Raw genomic sequence first — 18,106 nt, forward strand, 5'->3', positions numbered from 1 at the left:
AAGGCCTAACATTGCCACATTTTGCCACACATTTTTGCCAAGCTTGCCTAAGGTTAGTTCATCAAAATTAGAGCCACAAGTTGGCAAGTCTAAGGGAATCTTGCCATACTTTTTGTGTGTATGCCATGTGGGGCCCAAGCGTGGCTTGCCTAAGGTGTGGCTGGCACCAAGCACTCACTTAAGTTGGTCAAACTTGCTTAACCTTAAGTGTGGCAATCTTTGGCAAGTTAGTCACAGACCAAACAACCCTTTTGAGCGCAAGTGTACACACAAATCCCTCCCACCGGGTCGAAGTGGGGGCGGGGGGCAAGCACGCGACGCGTCATGAATCAAATATGTGTGGGGACAGTGCGATTTTCGGCGCATGCATGCGCCACGTCAAAATGTTGTGCTTTTGGTATTCAAACATATATGCATGCATCACGCATGTCCACACATATGTTTGGGGCATATGCATGTAGTGGTTGTCTTTGGACACTCTCCCTCGCTTGGTTATCATCGACGGCCTATATATTCGTGGGCCCGCGTGGATGTCCATCACTTCGACCAACAACGCGAGAGAGGTTACCAAGGTGGATTCTTCTTCTCTTGGTTCGCGTTACCGTATAGCCGTACATCGATCATCGTGAGATTCGATACCTAAGGTCAAGGGCTTGCATACACATGAATCCCTTGAACTGGGCTATTCTATTACGCGTAACAGAATATTATTCTGTAACCCTACTTGAACTGATGGCTTCAGGCGATTGTACTGATGATTTTCATCTCGTCGAACTGATCGTCTTTTTGTCGGAATGGGGCGTGTAATATATCGTTGGAAAGCTCTTGATATCTACATTACAAATATATAGAATTATTTTGCAAAATCATTATGATTTAAGAGCAGTTTTGAAAAAATCGTTTTTTCAAAACCGAAAACGCGAATCGTATTTTGGATTTAATTTTCAAACGGTTTGTCAGAATTGAGCAAATAAGATGGCGTTGGAAAGCTGGTGAAAATCCTCATCTTCCATATATCTATTGTTTTTTCTAGTTCTATACGATTTAAAAGTAATTTGGAAAACGGTGAAATTCTAGGCGAAATGTATTTTCGCGATTTTTTGGAAACGGTTTGTCGGATTGATGCAAATAATACGGCGTTGGAAAGCTATGGAAAATGCGCAACTTTTTCGTATTGAAATGTTTTTCTAATTCCTTACGGTTTATAAACGAATTTGAATACGGTCAAATTTGATTTCGAACGTGGTTTTTTTTAAGTTTGTCGAAATGAGGCAAATAATATACGGCTGGAAAGATATCGAAAATACGAAAGTTAGTCATGTTGAACGTTTTCTTAAATTCGCAACCGTTAAAGAGTAATTTGGATTACGATGAGACCCGTCATGCTGTTTTTCCATCAGAAAAAACAAAGTACTTGTACTGATTTACGTGTGCGTTTGTACTGATGTATTCTTCGGAGAGTAATTTTGAAAGGTTCCGAAAAGAAGAGTACTTGAACTAATGCTTGCATGGGTTTGTACTAAACGTGCTCTGTTTTGGGTAACATTTTTGCTCGTAAGTTTTCAACGGTTTATTGTATCGTCGCCCCTGTACTTGCATGATTTATATCATTGAACTGAATGATAGTTTTTTAAAAGAAAATGTTTTTTATTCTTTTTTTGAACTAAACATTTTTTTACAACGATGTTCTGGACTTTTCTTTTTTTACGACTTGTACTTTTCCCATTTGAATTGCATGCGGTTTCTTTTTTGCTTGAACTTTTTTACAAGTTGAATTTCTGTCATTTCTTTTATTCCGAACGAACCATCATTTTTAACTTGTACTGATCAATATATTTAATTCAATCATTTTTCCTTTGTAGAATGGACCACTGTTTTTGTTCCGTTTTTGTTTGTACGGATCAGTTGTAGAACTTGAACGTCAATATCACAGAATTACACTTTGGACGGATCACCTTCTCCCATCCAGACTGACCACAAAAGTTGCATTAGGAAACTCACAAAAACAAGGACGAATCACCTTCTTCCATCCGGACTGACCACAAAAGTTGCATCAGGAAACTCACAAAAACAAGGACGATTACAACGAGATCAACGAGAATGTATGAACCATACCATTTTTAGCTCAATAACTTATTAAACAAGATGTTTTTGAAGTTTCCCACATGAACACAACAATAATTATCAGAAAAATAAAGTGCTTCCGCACATGGGTACAAAAAAACTTCCAGCACACTTGGTCCTGCTCCTTGTCTTCGGTATCAGTTCAACAGGTAGCGTGTTTTAGTGCTTCCACAGGAGGATTGCATTAACCAAGAAATCACTTTTTTCACAAAACTAAACTCTTGAACTTGCTACATGGCAGTCTTTGAACCTCCTACAGGAACAGAATATATATCATACAACATATATATATTGCAAACTTGGAGCTTGTACTCAATAAGAATCTCTTGTTTCTTGGGCACATATCAACAGAAAACGCTAAATAGAATTGCTTGCTGTACTATATTTTATAGAACAAATTGTACTGAACTTAACTAAAATTAGAAATTGTACTGAACTAAAATAAGAAACTTAAACTGAGTGTGTCACTAAAATAAGAAGTAGAACATGTAGGTCTGAGAAGGCATGGATGTGAACTTTATTTGTGCAATGAAACCAAACACTCAGAGTCTCGCTTTTTTATTCTCACATTTAGATATTGATTTGCAAATGACAGCATGTGGACTCAGCTCATGAACATATCATCCTTGCTGCTGGTTTATCAATAACACTTTTTTCTGGATGAAACCATGCAATCCCATCATCAATTGTAAAAAGAAAACTCCTTTCTTTTTCATTTTCCCATGCAATAACACAAGAAAAAAAATCAACAAACCACAATGGTAAGACCAAAGCTACATGACAATACCTTTTCTTGAGCTAGCTACTACATGTACTGACTCCTCCACCACTGTAGCGTCCCTGTATCCTCCTTGCGCGGGCAACCACTAGGGATCAAGCGCTGCTGCCGCTCGACACATTGAACCACCTGTAGGAATCAAAGTGAACGGAAGGGATTCGAACACATCAATGGACACATGTACTACACAGCAATGTGAATCTGTACTGTCCATGACAACAAACTAACAAAAATACAATTTATGAAGGAAAACAGTTCTTTGAAATTGGGTTGAGCTTAAATTGTTAGATTTTTTGAACTCCTACAGCAGTTATACTTGGACTTGCACGACACATTTTTGAAAGCATCTGATGTTCAGAATATGCTATATGAAAAGAGGAAGGGGTAACACACTAAGAGACATAGGCGAAAGAGAGAAAATCATGATCTATTTAGCTAGGATATTTATGATACTAGGCAGTGACATACATGTCAAACCATTCCCACCAAGAAGTAGTAGCAGGGTTCTTCTATCAGTGAGGAGATGCAAAATAAATGCAACTATACATTGAAAATTCCAATAAAAGCATTGAAAAAACCCTACTGTTGGCCGTTTGCAATGCAACTTAGAGGATTGAAATACACAAGCATCATGGGAGAACTAAATCAAATAAAGTACCTTTCTTCCTGCACCTATCTACTTTGCATTATATGTTGCACGAACCCCACATTGAACAGCTCGTTACCATTGCTAGTTTGAACTGAAGTAAATTTAGTACTCCCTCCTTCCCAAATTGTTAGGCGTATTAGCTTTTGCATGCAATCCGAATATGTAAGGCACATGCAAACAACTCCTTCTCTCAAGCAGTTAAAATATCCTGTAAAATATCCTGACAATCGCTAAATTCCTGGAAATTAGGGAGTACTAGTAGGTAACGAAGGGATCGTGCAGTTAAAAGACGTGGTCAAAGAGATCGTGCATGCCTCCCTTTCCTTTTTTTGAGGTCGTACATGCCTCCGTCTCTCATACCTGTACGATAGCTTGAGTAACAAACGATGTGCGCTAATTTTCGTGCTGAAATCTAAAGCGCCTAACAATATGGGAAGGAGGGAGTAACATTTTTGAACTGAAGTAAATTTATTAATTGAACTGAACTAAAAAATTAATTTAGTAATCGAACTGCTAGTTTTTTTTTCCTGTGTGCACTGAAGAACTACTGCAGGTCATACATCAAATATACTAGAGAAAACCGGACATGTGTGGCGGCGCCGGTGCAGCACGGTGTCCTCGCTGAAGAAGCATCATGAATTGCTAGAGAAAACTGTATGTGATTTTTTTATGAACTGAAAAAGAGCTCTTGTTTGTTAGAGAATTGAAGAAATAAATATTGGGGCCCGCTGTAATGCATATATCCACAAATTCAGACACCAAAACTAAAAATAATAGAAAAGAAATTAGATAATGTTAAATTTGACACATCTCAGTTTTTAGCATCACTTCTAAACTTTTTTTTCACTCCTATCTAATCTTCAACAAATTCTCTAGTGGACCTACCATTATTGTAAAAAATAATCAACATGAATGATCTCCACCCGTCACCAATTTACTCAAACTATCCACACTCATATGAGCTTTCCATTCAAGATTTCCCGTCCTATCTTCTTCTAAACAAATTGAGAACTCTAACCACGTTTTTTCGGAAGCTATACTGAAATGCTAGCACATGTACTACTTTACAGCAACTATCTTTCGAACAAAACATAATTAAAAGTTGCAAGCATTTGAATAGGAGGAAGTCCAACTCAGCTGCAAGCATAAGGTCAACCAGAGCATCAGAATAAGTACACTCAGCTTCAAACAAATTTGAGAGATTGAGGGACTACATGGGTTGTTATCTCCAAAGAACATTTGGTGAATAGAGAAATGGATTTATGAGATTGACATTGTCCTGTTTAGACTATCTACCCAAACAGGGATAGGAGTTTGACTACGCCGGACATTTTTCTGCGCTACATAGTGTGTAGACATGCTGCCAAGGTCTCACACATGGTTTGCTAGAACAAGTTGAAATAAATATCTTTTTCATTTTGAACTTTGAAAGAAGCTACAACTTTGGCAAATGTATGCAGAATTTTAAATTTCCGACCACATACCTTCTGTTCTTGTTTGTTGCCGGGCACGCCGCTCCTACTCCTGTGGACTGACTGCGCCGACGAAGTCGAGCTGAAGGAGCGGGGATCACGAGCGGCGGCTGGGTGCGCCGGGATTTTGCCGCTGTAGGGGGATCCCAGCTACTACCAAGTCATTCCCGAGGAGCTTGTAGAGGCGGGGTAGTTGGTCGCAGGTCAGTCGGTGTAAGTTTGAACTATCAGGTGTGCCGGGATTTGGCCGCTGTAGAGAAACAAGAAGTCAGAACAAACAGGAGCTATATAATGACGTGCTTCCTGGGCAGTCCAAAAGCAGCAGCCGCACAAGTTCAGTAGCCGCTCAACACGCGCACCTACTCGATGGGAATTTACACAGACTGTTTGGAATTTATACAAACCTTTAAAACATGAACTCTGTGGTCCAAAACTTAGTGTTTGAACTAAAATGCATGTTTTAACTAAGTTGCACGATAGCTCAAATTTGAAACCAAATCATTCAGAAATTGCACCAAATATATCACATTTTTGCAAAGATGAAATGTATCTAGTGTTGCTAGCAAGTTGATTAATAGAACGACTCTATGTATCTCTCTTATTTCTGTCCATGATGGTATGGTAAGTGATAACAATATACAATGTACAATACACACATGTACTACACAAGACTCTACGTCTGTACTGCCAAGAACAATAAATTAACCAAAAGAAAACTAATTTATGAAGGAAACAATTCTTAAACTTTGGTTAGAGCTTTGTTCGTTGAGATTTTTGAACTCAGTAGTTATACATAAACTTGCGCTACACACTTCTTATTCAGTTGAGAGCGTCTGATATTTTTGCAACACCAATAACATTCTAACCCTTTTAGCAAGTTGTAACAGAGTCAAAAGGCGTGTATGAGAACTTGTTCCGACAATCTGAATCTATAAATAGTAAAGTGTATACACTTCTTTTAACCAAGAAAGTAATAACTAGTTTCTGCTAATCTGGAGACAGTAAGGTTCAGTTTTTAAAGTAAGCTGCTACAGCCAGTAGGGACTCAGTACACTCAGTAAAAAAAATATCTGGAAGGCAAAATAACACCAAGATTCTGCAAAAAATAAATCATACAAAATAACCCAAATAATCAAGAACTTCCTGTATGTTAGTTTTTGAACTCCCTTGAACAAAACTGTTTGCTTTTTTCTGTTGCCTACGCCACTTACATACAAACAGAAATAAATTTGTAGACCAAAGGACTCAGCAAATTGAACCATTAATTTTCCAACCAGAGAACTGCAGCAGTTAGCAAAGTGAACTATTTCCTCACTGATTTTCCAACCAAAAATCACATATTTTTAAACGAAACCAAACTTTTTCAATGAACTTCTATAGGTTTATCTATTCGAACTTACCAACTTTCCAAACAAGTACTTAGCTCGCTTATCTTCTTTCCTTCATGATGGAATTAGAAGTGCACAACATAGAAGCATTAACACATGGATCAACTAGGGCAAACAACAGAACACAAAACTAAACAGAAATTAAACCAAACAATAGGGCACAGTTTTACTCTCTAGTATACTAACCACTTCAGAATATTCAGTACAGTGGTAATAGTAATTTGCTCATCCATTTGGTAATTTCTTAAGGTTATGAAATTAGATTTTTAGAGGTTTCATGAGAAATCAAATATGTTCATTCCGTACATGTGAATGAATTGTCCCTGCTTTGGTCTGCTTATTGCTAACCATCAGCAAACATTCTAGAGGAACTACAAAATGATTAAAGAGTACTATATAAATTTCTTTATCTGGCAAATTATGAAATAGATCTTAAACCTTTTTAGAAGATGCTATTTGTGTGCAACTTTTCTGTGAGTCCATTTGATCCAGATAAAATCACATCAGATTGGGGGGAAAGTTAGATCATGCTGTCATATGCACAACTGAGCTAAGTTGATATATGCATCTGTAATGTAATTATTTAGCTTGCCATTTCATCAAACAGGTGCTAGGCACCTTGACTTCTCAACTTTCATGATCTTTCGAGATGAACAAGTGCATTTTTTTATGGAACCAAACTTCTGAACATTTTCCAAGACACTCTTTGAACGTGTGGTGGCGTGCACCAGTGCCGACAAAGCTCGTACGTGAAGGAGCATGGCAGGAGGAGCTCGGACGGATAAGGGGGGAATAGTTGGACTGATGTGAGCCCCATACCTGGATGAGGACCGGAGGAAGTAGTCCGTGTGGGCGGCGGGGGCTGTCTGTAGAACTGAGCTTTTTTTCGTGCAGTTCATCCAACCTCCCTCGTGCTGCAGCACAGAGAGAAACAAATTAGTGAGAGAACCTCCCTCGTGCTCCATGACCTCGACGTCGTGCCGTGGGGATCCGCGGACAGGGTAGCAGTGGGGGTGCGTCAGGGGCCACGGCCGCGCACGAGGTAAGGCGCACCGGCGGCGATGGCGTGCCGCGAGGACCGGGGGCGGTGGCGCGCTTGGCCGGAGGAGGGGGACAGGGGCAGCGGCGCGCTTGGCCGGAGGAGGAAGGAGGACCGGGGGCGGCGGCGAGCTTGGCCGGAGGAGGAAGGAGGACCGGGGGCGGCGGCGAGCTTGGCCGGAGGAGGAAGGAGGCCCGGGGCGGCGGCGCGCTGGTGGGAGCACGCTCGGGCGGCGGCGGGATGCAGGGGTGGATTGGGGTCCTAGTGAAAGACGATGGGGTGTGGGGCTTTTTTCCATTTTGTTTTCTCGTCGGGAATGATTGCTTCGGTCAGTTTACAAGATTCACGTCGATCGATCTATATATGGCGCGAGGGTAAGAGAATAATATTTTGTTACCGGTAACAGAATAGTCCAGTCCTATATATACTAGTAAAACGTCCGTCTTTTAGAAAAATTTAAAATGCTATTCACGAAGCTAAAATAACCAAGAATAATGCCGTCTCAACTAACTCACATCTTTTTCTTGACAATCAGCTAACACACATCATACTATCGAAGCCTTCCCCACCTTCGGCTATCAGTTGGCCATCCACAAGAGGGCGGCGGGCGCGGGCGCTAGACTTGGTCATCTACGGCGTTGCGGCAGCCGAAGATCGAGTTGGACGTGGGGGTGTAAGGAGGGGAACAAGCACGCAAGGAGCAGCGGCATTGCGACGGGCAGTCGTGCCACGGCCTTTACCTTTTCCCGGGCAACAGCCAGAGGCCACCACGCTCCTCGGCTCTCCCTCCTCTCTTCCATGCCTGGCAACAAGATGGGCGAGATAGAGAGGAGGCAACCAAGATGTTTTTCTATATGGCGACCAAGATGCTTTTGTTTACTCGTGCCACGGATTCCTTACAGCCCCACCCTCGAGCGAAAAATTATCTCTTCTTTCCAAATTTATCTTCTTTTGCTGCTTGGTTTTTCATTATTCTCGTCAAACAAGAATTGCCTTGCTATATAACCTTGTCAAACTAATATCATACACTTTTATGGATCCACTAATATGAGTTCATCATTATTTCATTACTAAAAAGGATGGAACTCTAAAATGTTAAACAGCATGCTACACCAAATAATGTGAACTGATTGTATAATCAAACAATTTAATTCAAAATTATAAGATCTTAGGCATTTAATTACAAAACCAATGTGTTTGTGTTGAATGTTATGTTTGATCACTTTTGCAACCAAGTTCTTGTTGATATATGTACACCAATTTTAAAGCAAATGTAGAGTAGCAGAAACAACCATTTCTCCCCTTTTTCTTCTTCTAGAAACCCAATAGACTAATGATATAGACTGCTCTGTTTCCTTTAGATGTAGGGTCCTTGATTATGATGTAGGGTTTCGTCGGGCCATCGAAGCCCCTCCGTCGTCACTCCCTCCCCCATAACTACATCCTCCTCCTTGAGTCACCGCGCCAACCCCATCCCGCGTCAGTCTGAGTGCCCGGTAGTTCCCGAGCGTTACTCACCCGGCCTCATGATGCGCGACTCCGTCACCAGCATGTCACCAGCATGCCCTTGCACCACCTCATGCATGCCTCCTTCATCGACCAACAGCGGCCACGGACGAGGTCAACAGGCACTAAGCCCTTGACCACCGCGGCGTGCGCTGCTCTCCCTGGAACAGTGTATCAATTTTCAAAATGGTGTATCAATTAGCTCCGGTGTTCTACTTATGGCTGGAAAAAATTGTCTTTGATTTTTTATTTTGACCCGATTGAAATTAAGTGGTTGCAATGAAAAAGGAAATTGAATTAGATTACTTCACTATCATACTACTAATCTATTCTAAGTAGATTCAAAGATAATATAATAGAAAGACTCTAAAGTACCAAATTCTTCAAAAACACACATAAGAGAAACTTAGATAACTGTGAACTCCAAATGCCTGAACAACGAATCAAAATTATAGAATATGCACAAGCATGAGCACAAAAACACAATTTATGGAGCCCAGGAAAGGTTTCCTGGAGCAAAAAAATTCTATTCTACATAATGATCTTTGCTCCTTGGGACTCATTTATACGGGTTTTTGCTTTGCTCTGACCTAGCATGATGACCAGTCCCCCATATTTTTGTTTTAGCTCTTTATCTAGTTGTTTTTAACAGTTCGATGAAAATATATCGTCCTGCGTGTAATATTACAAACCGGTGGGGTGCTACCCCCCCCCCAGTTATTGTTCAACAAAAATGGCTTTATTAATTCTTCTCCAAAAAAATTGTTGACAACAACAACTAACAGTCATGGATACATTTCCACTTCAAACATGTCGTTACTTGCCCGAGGTTGATGTAGAGGTCCTTGACGTCGCTCTTGAGCTCCTGGTTGCCATTCTCGAGGTCAAAGAACACCTACAGAGATATTAACCACAACAACCATTTCAAATCTTGACAAACCAAAACGAAAGAGCAATCCTATATATAGGGAAAAAACACATGAATGGCACAAAACCGGCGACGATTCCTTGTTATAGAAACTAATATGCGCACTCATTTTCTATTTGGATCATATTTTGTTGAACAAATTGTTGCTTCAGTTCAGTACCAGTGCCACATCGATCTGTTTCACCTGATCAGTACTACAGGGTCTATCTTTGTGCAAAAAACTATAACGATGCTACGAACTTGTCGCTCTGCACCGGCTCAAAGGGCAACACGTTCCTGTCGAGGTCTGGTCCCCGGCCAGCCATTGCATGTGGAGCTGTCCCAGCCGACGCCGTCCAGGTGGAGCGTCGGTGACTCCCAGCCGAGGCCGGCCGCTTGATTTAGATGAGTTGATCCAGGTCCAACGCCGCTCCGACCTCCTCTTTGACGGGCTCCATGCCCTTATTGATGTGCCCATGCCAGTCTTAGGAGGCTGGGAGCTCAGCTATTGCCTGAATTACATGCCTGCTCACAAATTTAAAAACAGCTTGGCTAAAATCTCATATCACTTTCAGAATAAAACTTGATGAAACAGAGTTATGATAACAAAACCATGCAATGAACCAGGATTTTTGATAAATAAAATCAAAAGTACATGTTTTACTCCAACAAGCTATACTGCAATATTTCCGGTGACTCGGTTCTATCAGCACACTGATGACATAATAGATGCATTGTTCTAAGAAATAGGTACTCAGAACTGGAAATATTACCTATTTGGTAAGTGCAAGCTTCTGCCTATGGAAGTATGGATGCTTTCTATCCATCACCACAAATGAACAGAGAAACAGGGAGCAGAAGAACCCAAAATCGAGACGCTAAATGAGAGGGATAGGGCTCACAGAAAAGGGTCTTCTCATTGCAGTAGCATCGACATTTGCTCAAGCCAAATCTCTCCGGAGTTGCCGACGCCTTACTCTTCGACCGACCAGACCTCCTCCAATGGTTGCCGTCAGCTCTCGCCTCCTCATGCACCCCCTTGTATTTTGTGCTTCAGCACTGAACACGAACAGAAGATTCAGCTAGTGATACTATAGATCTAACAATTGGGGAATCATATAAGTGAACTTACATCCATGCTTGACAGATCAAACCATTTCGTACCTCCTGGCAACAGTACCGAGCATCCCAAGAACCTTGCACATCATGTATGGAAGAAGAGTGAAACAGACAAAGATTTCATGACTGTGTAGCATTGGCAAGTCCCTTTTCCATGACTTCATCAATAACCGCTTCATATGTGTGCAATCCTTTGAAGTAAAGTGTACTTCCATCCTACATCGTCACCAAGAAAACATCACTTCAAGCAACAGAACGTCAACGCACCCGGATTCAGAATACACATACACTTTGTTCTAGCTGTAGAAATCTAATAGCACACTGATCAAAATTAGTGCAAGGACATATCAAACAGGTAAAAAAGATATGAAAGACTAACTTTATCCAAACAAACAGGAAGAGGAGCAATATAAAATGATGGGCCAGATCAAAGGGAGTTGGCTGTGGGAGAGAAGTGTCGATGATTACCACGATTCAGTTGCTAATCACCGTCGAGGATCCCAACATCGACAAACCATATCGATTCAGGAAGAGCTGGAACAATTCGTGATAGTGCTGCATCAGCCTCCCCGCTGGATGTTTTTAGTGGGAAAATACAGTATAATATGTATATCTAGTCCAGCCTAATTCTCTAGTTAATGACCTCCTTTGTTTTGTTTTATCAGATTCTATTTTAATTCAGACGATTTTATTTTACATTTAGACTGTAGTTAATTGCCTCCTTTCTCCCTCTGTCCACACCATAGACAAGGATGCACTACCAGCTTTAGCGGCCAAAATCTGGATCTATTGAGTCAGCTTCATCACCCAGATTTTCTGAAAAAGAGCACGAAATCATAATACCATTATACAGCAGTTGAAAAAATCGTACTGGGCATGGGCCGTCTATTAGCTTGGCTAAGTATGGTGCCGTCCATTGGGCTGGCTTGATTAAGAAACTTTATACATACTACTATATATTAGTAGATGAGTTACATCTCGTAAGAAAACTAAGTTACAGGAATTGAAATCCACCACCGTAACTGTACATGTATATAATAGATGAGGCTTAGACATAAAACAACATTAATTTTATGTCAACAGGGAGGTTCACAGGTCATCTGGATTTCTTTCATTTTTGTGAATTGGCATGTCAAGTGGTCGGACCGTTCCCCGGACCCTGCGCAAGCGGGAGCGATGTGCACCAGGCTGCCCTTTGTGAATTGGCATGTCAAGCAGGAGTGACGTGACAAACTAATAAACATGTTCAGTGACGTATCACAAATGCAAGGTAAGAAAACAAAAAATATTACTAACCAAGTTTACTAACTATCATTCGAGTTTGCCTGCACTGGAGGAAATGTTGCAGTATGATTCCTTGAGTTAGAAGAAGATAAAGATAATTGATTATCCACTACAAAATCTCTAACCACTGCACACATGCAATGATGGTTAGTAGGAATACACAATTTTATGACCTGTAACATTACTACAAGGTTCGTTGGTCAATGTCCTTCCAGAATATGAACTTGAATTGTGTGGGTGCATATTATGACCTGTAAAAGAATGACACGGATCATCCACCATATAGATATCCATACATCTACCTGGATCCATTTATGACTGACTGCGAAAGTAAATGTCACATAAAGGACAAGGAGCAGTACACAAAAACCTTTCAACAAGTATATGTATTTAACATAGGTGTATATTAAGTTATTAACTGCAGAGCAACTTGGTAGCTAAGCAGCTATGCAAACTTGCTAACTTAAGTTTCTGTTAGCAAATGTTCGTACAGTTTCAGAAAACCTTGGGAGTAGTTGATAGGAGTTCATCTTGCTAATTAAAATATTCCAGACTACACTGCGAAAGGTGAAACTTGAATTACTATTACACTGGCAATCCTTTCAGTAATAAGATATGAACGAATAAGCAGAAAACTAATATTTCCTTATTTCCTTGTATCAAGACAGCAGACTCATGACTTACCATGGTACAGAACAAGAAACTTGTCAGCGTTAATTTTAAGTTAATAGGCAAAGCTCACAAGTCATCAAGATTTTATTTCTTTTGTATGTTCACCTTATAAGTATGTTCGCCTTATAAGTATCAAGAAACTTGTTTGCTAACCTGAATATAATTCTCAACTGATGGCTAAAATGGCAGGCAGAGAAAGAGCATATCTGAACAAAAAACCTGGTAGAGCACCCTACAACAAACCTCCAAAATGATTAGCGGCATTCGATCATTTCACAGTGCCTACAGAAATAAAATCGAAATAGTAATCAGGACAAAATCTTTTTTTGCAGAAGTGCACTCTAAATTCAGATATAACGTTTTCAAAAATACAGTGATGCTAAAGAGGACATATCTTGCACATATTTGAAGAAGCCACCATCATCCCGTATTGGTCATGGCAGTGAGAAACAATCAGAAGTCCTAAAACAGAGTAGGATCTATTAGAGAAAATTTGAAAAGGTGTGTTAGTATGTGACCATAAAATAAGGTTGTAGACAGACCAGGAATACTCGTTTAGATCATCATAATTACACCATGTTGAATGTGGTGTTTTTCCATGCTGGATTTTTTCTGACTCCTGCCAAATATAAGAGAACCATCTCCATTACCAAGAAGCTTCTTGCTTTCTTTCAAGAGTATGTGTTCGACCCAAAGGAATTTTTTTCGCATCATTATCGGAATCCACTCCCCTAATCGCCTTTCTCTGTATCTATCTTTAACATATTTGCTAGCCCTGAAATCTGTAGGGAAATTAGACGCAAACTATGACAGAGAAGTGTGAAACACAGTGACAACAGAATTAGCTCACCCCTTCATACTGCTGTAGAGTAGAGTATTTATATATGATATCTGGTTAGTGTAGTAAGCTAATCTTTAATTCCAAAGGCAAGTGCACCATCGGCATGTGGTTCTGCAAAAATCATCACTGAAGCAATCATATCAGAAATCCATGAACTGTCATCTGTACAACAAGAACAAGGAAAAAAGGACCACAAATGGGTATCCAACTCGGCCAGCAGTGGCGACCTTATACATTGTTCAAATCAACCTGCATATATAATAAACAACAATATAATTTATTTATAAACAAAATTATTAGCAGCCAACAGACACTTAATCTTTTTAGAAACTGGAAAGTTTGATTTCATAACATAAGTGTGTTCTTTCATAAGGCACAATATCTGAAGCATTTCAATCTATACTTCAAATAACAATAGCCAACACCGTGACTAATAGTATATCAGGGAAGAACATTAGGTTCATTTTTTTATGAGGCAACAAAAATATATGATAAATATCTTCCTGCGTATTAGCAATAGGAGGGATATAAATAAGCATACAAGTTGTACTCCAGCTTAGATTGCACCATACAGCTCCATTAGTCATAAAATTTAGGAATAGTGCAGCCTGTTTTGACGATGGAAAATACAAAATCTTTGTAGTCAATAAAATCAATATATAGAGTGAAAAACGAGGCAAACTCATTCTGTAACTTCTTAAGCTTCAGCTCCCCAGATTTGTACTAAATCCCACCTCAACAGCCCAAAATTACGACCGTGTTGAACTGTTCCATCTCAACAGCCCAAAAATACTAAATCCCATCAAAAACTACATGTTGAACTGTTCCAAAGCACCATTAATCAGAACATGTACAAAGAAACAAAGGAGTGATCAACAGCCAAAAATAGGCTAAATTACGAACCTGAGAATCAGGTCATGGGGTTCAAGGGGAAACTCCTTCGCGCCCTGCTGGCGGGAGTTGAGCACGACCGTGGACTCACCAGGGTCGTCGAAGCTGCAGAACCTGCTACTGCTGCTTGACATCGCGCTCCTGTCCCTTGCAAAGTATTATTCTGAACACTCTGCGAAACACCCGTCTGAATTTCCATGATGGCACGAAACTAAATGTAAGTAATATTGCTCTAGGAAATACAGGAGTACTCGAAGAGTGCTCTGTTCATCTGATGGATTGTGCGTGTGCCAAGAGCCAGGCCAAGATGCACATTTAGTATGCATAGGAATAAAAAAAGAAACATACTTTAAATTTCAATGGGATCCCTCGGGAAGTTCCTTTGTAGTAGAACATACATTTACTCGAAGATTTCCCTTTTACTTTTCGAACCAGGATGTAAAATCATTTTCAGCGTATTAGTTGTCTTTATCTTCTCCATCAGATCCAGCCACATATACATGAATGAACAAGTGCCGTAGTGAATTCTATAAATTACAAACTATTTGAAGGTTGAAGCGCATAAATCAAGTGATTGTTATGCGTGCAATTAGACACTGGAGCAGATGATGTACTACCCAAAGCCAAGCCTCACATCATTTGTAGAAACTGCAAGCCAAATCAAACAACAACAAAATTGAAGAGCACCATTTACCTCTGAATGGCAAGCATCCCCTCTTGAAAAAGCTGATCCAAGTTGAGGTAGCCCAAGAATCCACATGTGCTGTGGTGAAGAGGAGGTAGGTTGGCAGCCCCATCGCCTTGTCCACGTGCACCGCAGATCCTATGACACCGTCAACGACAACACGGATCACCGGTAGAACTCTGTTCGTCCTTCCGTGCCTCCCGACAAGCTCCGACGCGTGGTGCCGTGCTCGGAATGAGGGAGCTGGGCAAGCGGCCTATGCGTTGCTACGGACGGCGGCAGCAGCGGCCCTGAGAAATTGCAAACATAACATATTACAAAATGGAAGGCAATATAGTAACACCCATATTAGCATCCTGACACATGGAACTGGGAAATTGAGGGACATGTACAGTAGCTACAATACCATACTTACCAGTCAGATTAGCATAACCCACCAGTCAGATTAGCATAACCCACATCTATCTAAATGACAAGAAATTTAGGCTAAAATACTTCAGGATAAACTGGAAGGCAATATAGTAACACCCATATTAGCATCCTGACACATGGAAGTGGGAAATTGAGGGACATGTGCAGTAGCTACAATACCATAACTTACCAGTCAGATTAGCATAACCCACATCTATCTAAATGACAGGAAATTTAGGCTAAAATACTTTAGGATAAACTGGAGACATTAAAAGATAGTTCTGCAAGGCTCACCTTAAATAGCAGTACTTACGAAGCAAGATAGCATGTCTTGAAGATTCATCTTGTATGCACCTAGTAGCAGATATTCCGAACATGTACCGAAAACATACAGAGAGAACTGTGAGTTGCATATTCCTATAGGTAAATGCAATGGCTTACAGTACAAAACATGTGTACTACCGTCAATGCTATCTCCAGAAGGTGTTGCATTGCCAATGTGTTAGTGATAATGCATAGCAATATGAATAAAGGCATACAACAAGAGAAAAACGAGGAGAAGGCCGGGGTACACTCCTCCATGGATCTGGCAGCAACGACTGTGGCTACCTCGCTGGCGTCATCGGCGGTGGCCGGGAAGCTCCGCCGGTTGTAGCCACGGCCAGATCCGGGGAGCACGGTGACGGGAGGTCGGGGAGGGAGAAGAACGGCGGTGGTGGAGGTCCCCTTCCGTCGATCTAGCAACGTGCAGGATCCATCCGAGAGGAGGTCTATGGAGGTGAGGGCCGGCCGGCTTCGGCGATTGCGGACCTCGGCGGCGACCTGGAGGCGGCGGTGTGTCACAGTCGCAACCTGGAGGCGGCGGCTCCTCTCGGTCCTCAGCCGCAGCGGCTAGTCTCGGATCTCGGTGGCGACTCCTCTCGGTCCTCAGGCGCGGCGGCTTGTGACGCCCTCGATTCAATCGTACACTAATCATACGCGCAAATGTGTACGATCAAGATCAAGGACTCATGGGAAGATATCACAACACAACTCTAGACACAAATTAAAATAATACAAGCTTTGTATTACAAGCTAGGGGCCTCGAGCGCTCGAATACATAAGCTCGAAAACACAAGAGTCAGCGGAAGCAACAATATCTGAGTACAGACATAAGTTAGACAAGTTTGCCTTAAGAAGGCTAGCACAAAAGCAACACGATCGAAGAGGGAAGACCTCCTGCCTGGGAGCCTCCTAACTACTCCTGGTCGTCGGCGGCCTCCACGTAGTAGGAAACATCGGCGGTGGCATCTGGCTCCTGGGCTCCGACATCTGGTTGCACCAACTCAAAAGGAGAAGAAAGGGGGAAAAGGGGGAGCAAAGCAACCATGAGTACTCATCCAAAGTACTCGCAAGCAAGGATCTACACTACATATGCAACATTATCAAAGGAAGGCTGTATATGTGGACTGGGCTGCAGAAATGCCAGAATAGAGAGAAGGCCTAGTACTATCGAAGACTAGCATCTTCAGCATCTTCAAGTATCTTGCAGCATCAGAAGAGGTAAGAGTAGCATAAAGTAAAGTAGTAGCAGTGTTATCAACCTCGGCCGGAGATCCTTTCTCGACTCCCTACGAGAAAGCAATCCCAGAGCCATACTATCCAGTTATCATCACAATCCATTACTCATCACAAGTATCCAGTTCTAGTTGTATCGATCGGGATACAACTCCAAGTGTCCGTTACCGTAGGACAGGCTATCGATAGTTGTTTTCTTCCCTGCAGGGGTGCACCAACTTACCCACCACGCTCGATTAACTCCGGTCGGACACACTTTCCTGGGTCATGCCCGGCCTCGGCCAAACAATACGCCGCAACCCGACCTAGGCTTAATAGAGAGGTCAAGCACGCCGGACTAAACCTATGCCCCCAGGGGTCATGGGCCATCACCCCGGGAACTCCTGCACGTTGCGTGGGCGGCCGGTGAGCAGACCTAGCTACCTCCTTAAAAAAGGCGGGAGCTTACCAGTCCAACCCGGCGCGCGCCGCTCAGTCGCATGACGTATATTAAGCTTCGGCTGATGCATACGACGCAGAATGCCCATACTATGCCCACGTGATGGTTAGTGCTATTAGGCCAGAGGCCCCTCGGATCAAATATCCAAATCGTAGTGGATTAGGAGCACGCGGTAACAAGCAGAGACTCACGAAAGATGTGACCCCGTTGCCCCGTCTCGAGGACTCGCGACAAGGGCTAAGAATGCCCGGCCACGCCTTGTAAGTATCTCGCGGGCACCCTCCAGGTCAACCCGTCTCCACATCAATCGCGGGTACCCCTCAGGGTCGACCCGCCCTTCCAAG

At 41.8% G+C, this 18,106-nt stretch overlaps 2 long non-coding RNA genes across 4 annotated transcripts; both read right to left on the reverse strand.

The window, feature by feature from the left end:
- Positions 1 to 2,091: 2,091 nt before the first annotated feature.
- Positions 2,092 to 7,698, reverse strand: LOC109740108 (uncharacterized). The gene is made up of 5 exons (XR_005760134.3): positions 7,465 to 7,698; positions 7,231 to 7,325; positions 5,036 to 5,273; positions 2,912 to 3,031; positions 2,092 to 2,377 (listed from the first exon to the last, which is right to left on the reverse strand). It is a non-coding gene; the product is annotated as an uncharacterized lncRNA (long non-coding RNA).
- Positions 7,699 to 9,571: 1,873 nt separating this feature from the next.
- Positions 9,572 to 15,379, reverse strand: LOC109740109 (uncharacterized). Of its 3 annotated transcripts, none has more exons than XR_012187686.1 (9): positions 15,365 to 15,379; positions 13,789 to 14,842; positions 13,481 to 13,720; positions 13,158 to 13,400; positions 12,440 to 12,517; positions 11,451 to 11,798; positions 11,028 to 11,198; positions 10,766 to 10,922; positions 9,572 to 10,388 (listed from the first exon to the last, which is right to left on the reverse strand). It is a non-coding gene; the product is annotated as an uncharacterized lncRNA (long non-coding RNA). The 3 variants fall into 3 exon arrangements; XR_012187685.1 differs by having other exon boundaries at positions 10,996 to 11,198; XR_012187687.1 differs by having other exon boundaries at positions 10,996 to 11,198; positions 12,279 to 12,517.
- Between the last annotated feature and the right edge of the window lie 2,727 nt (positions 15,380 to 18,106).

Source organism: Aegilops tauschii, chromosome 6 (genome assembly GCF_002575655.3).
Source record: "Aegilops tauschii subsp. strangulata cultivar AL8/78 chromosome 6, Aet v6.0, whole genome shotgun sequence".
Classification (NCBI taxonomy): Eukaryota; Viridiplantae; Streptophyta; class Magnoliopsida; order Poales; family Poaceae; genus Aegilops; species Aegilops tauschii.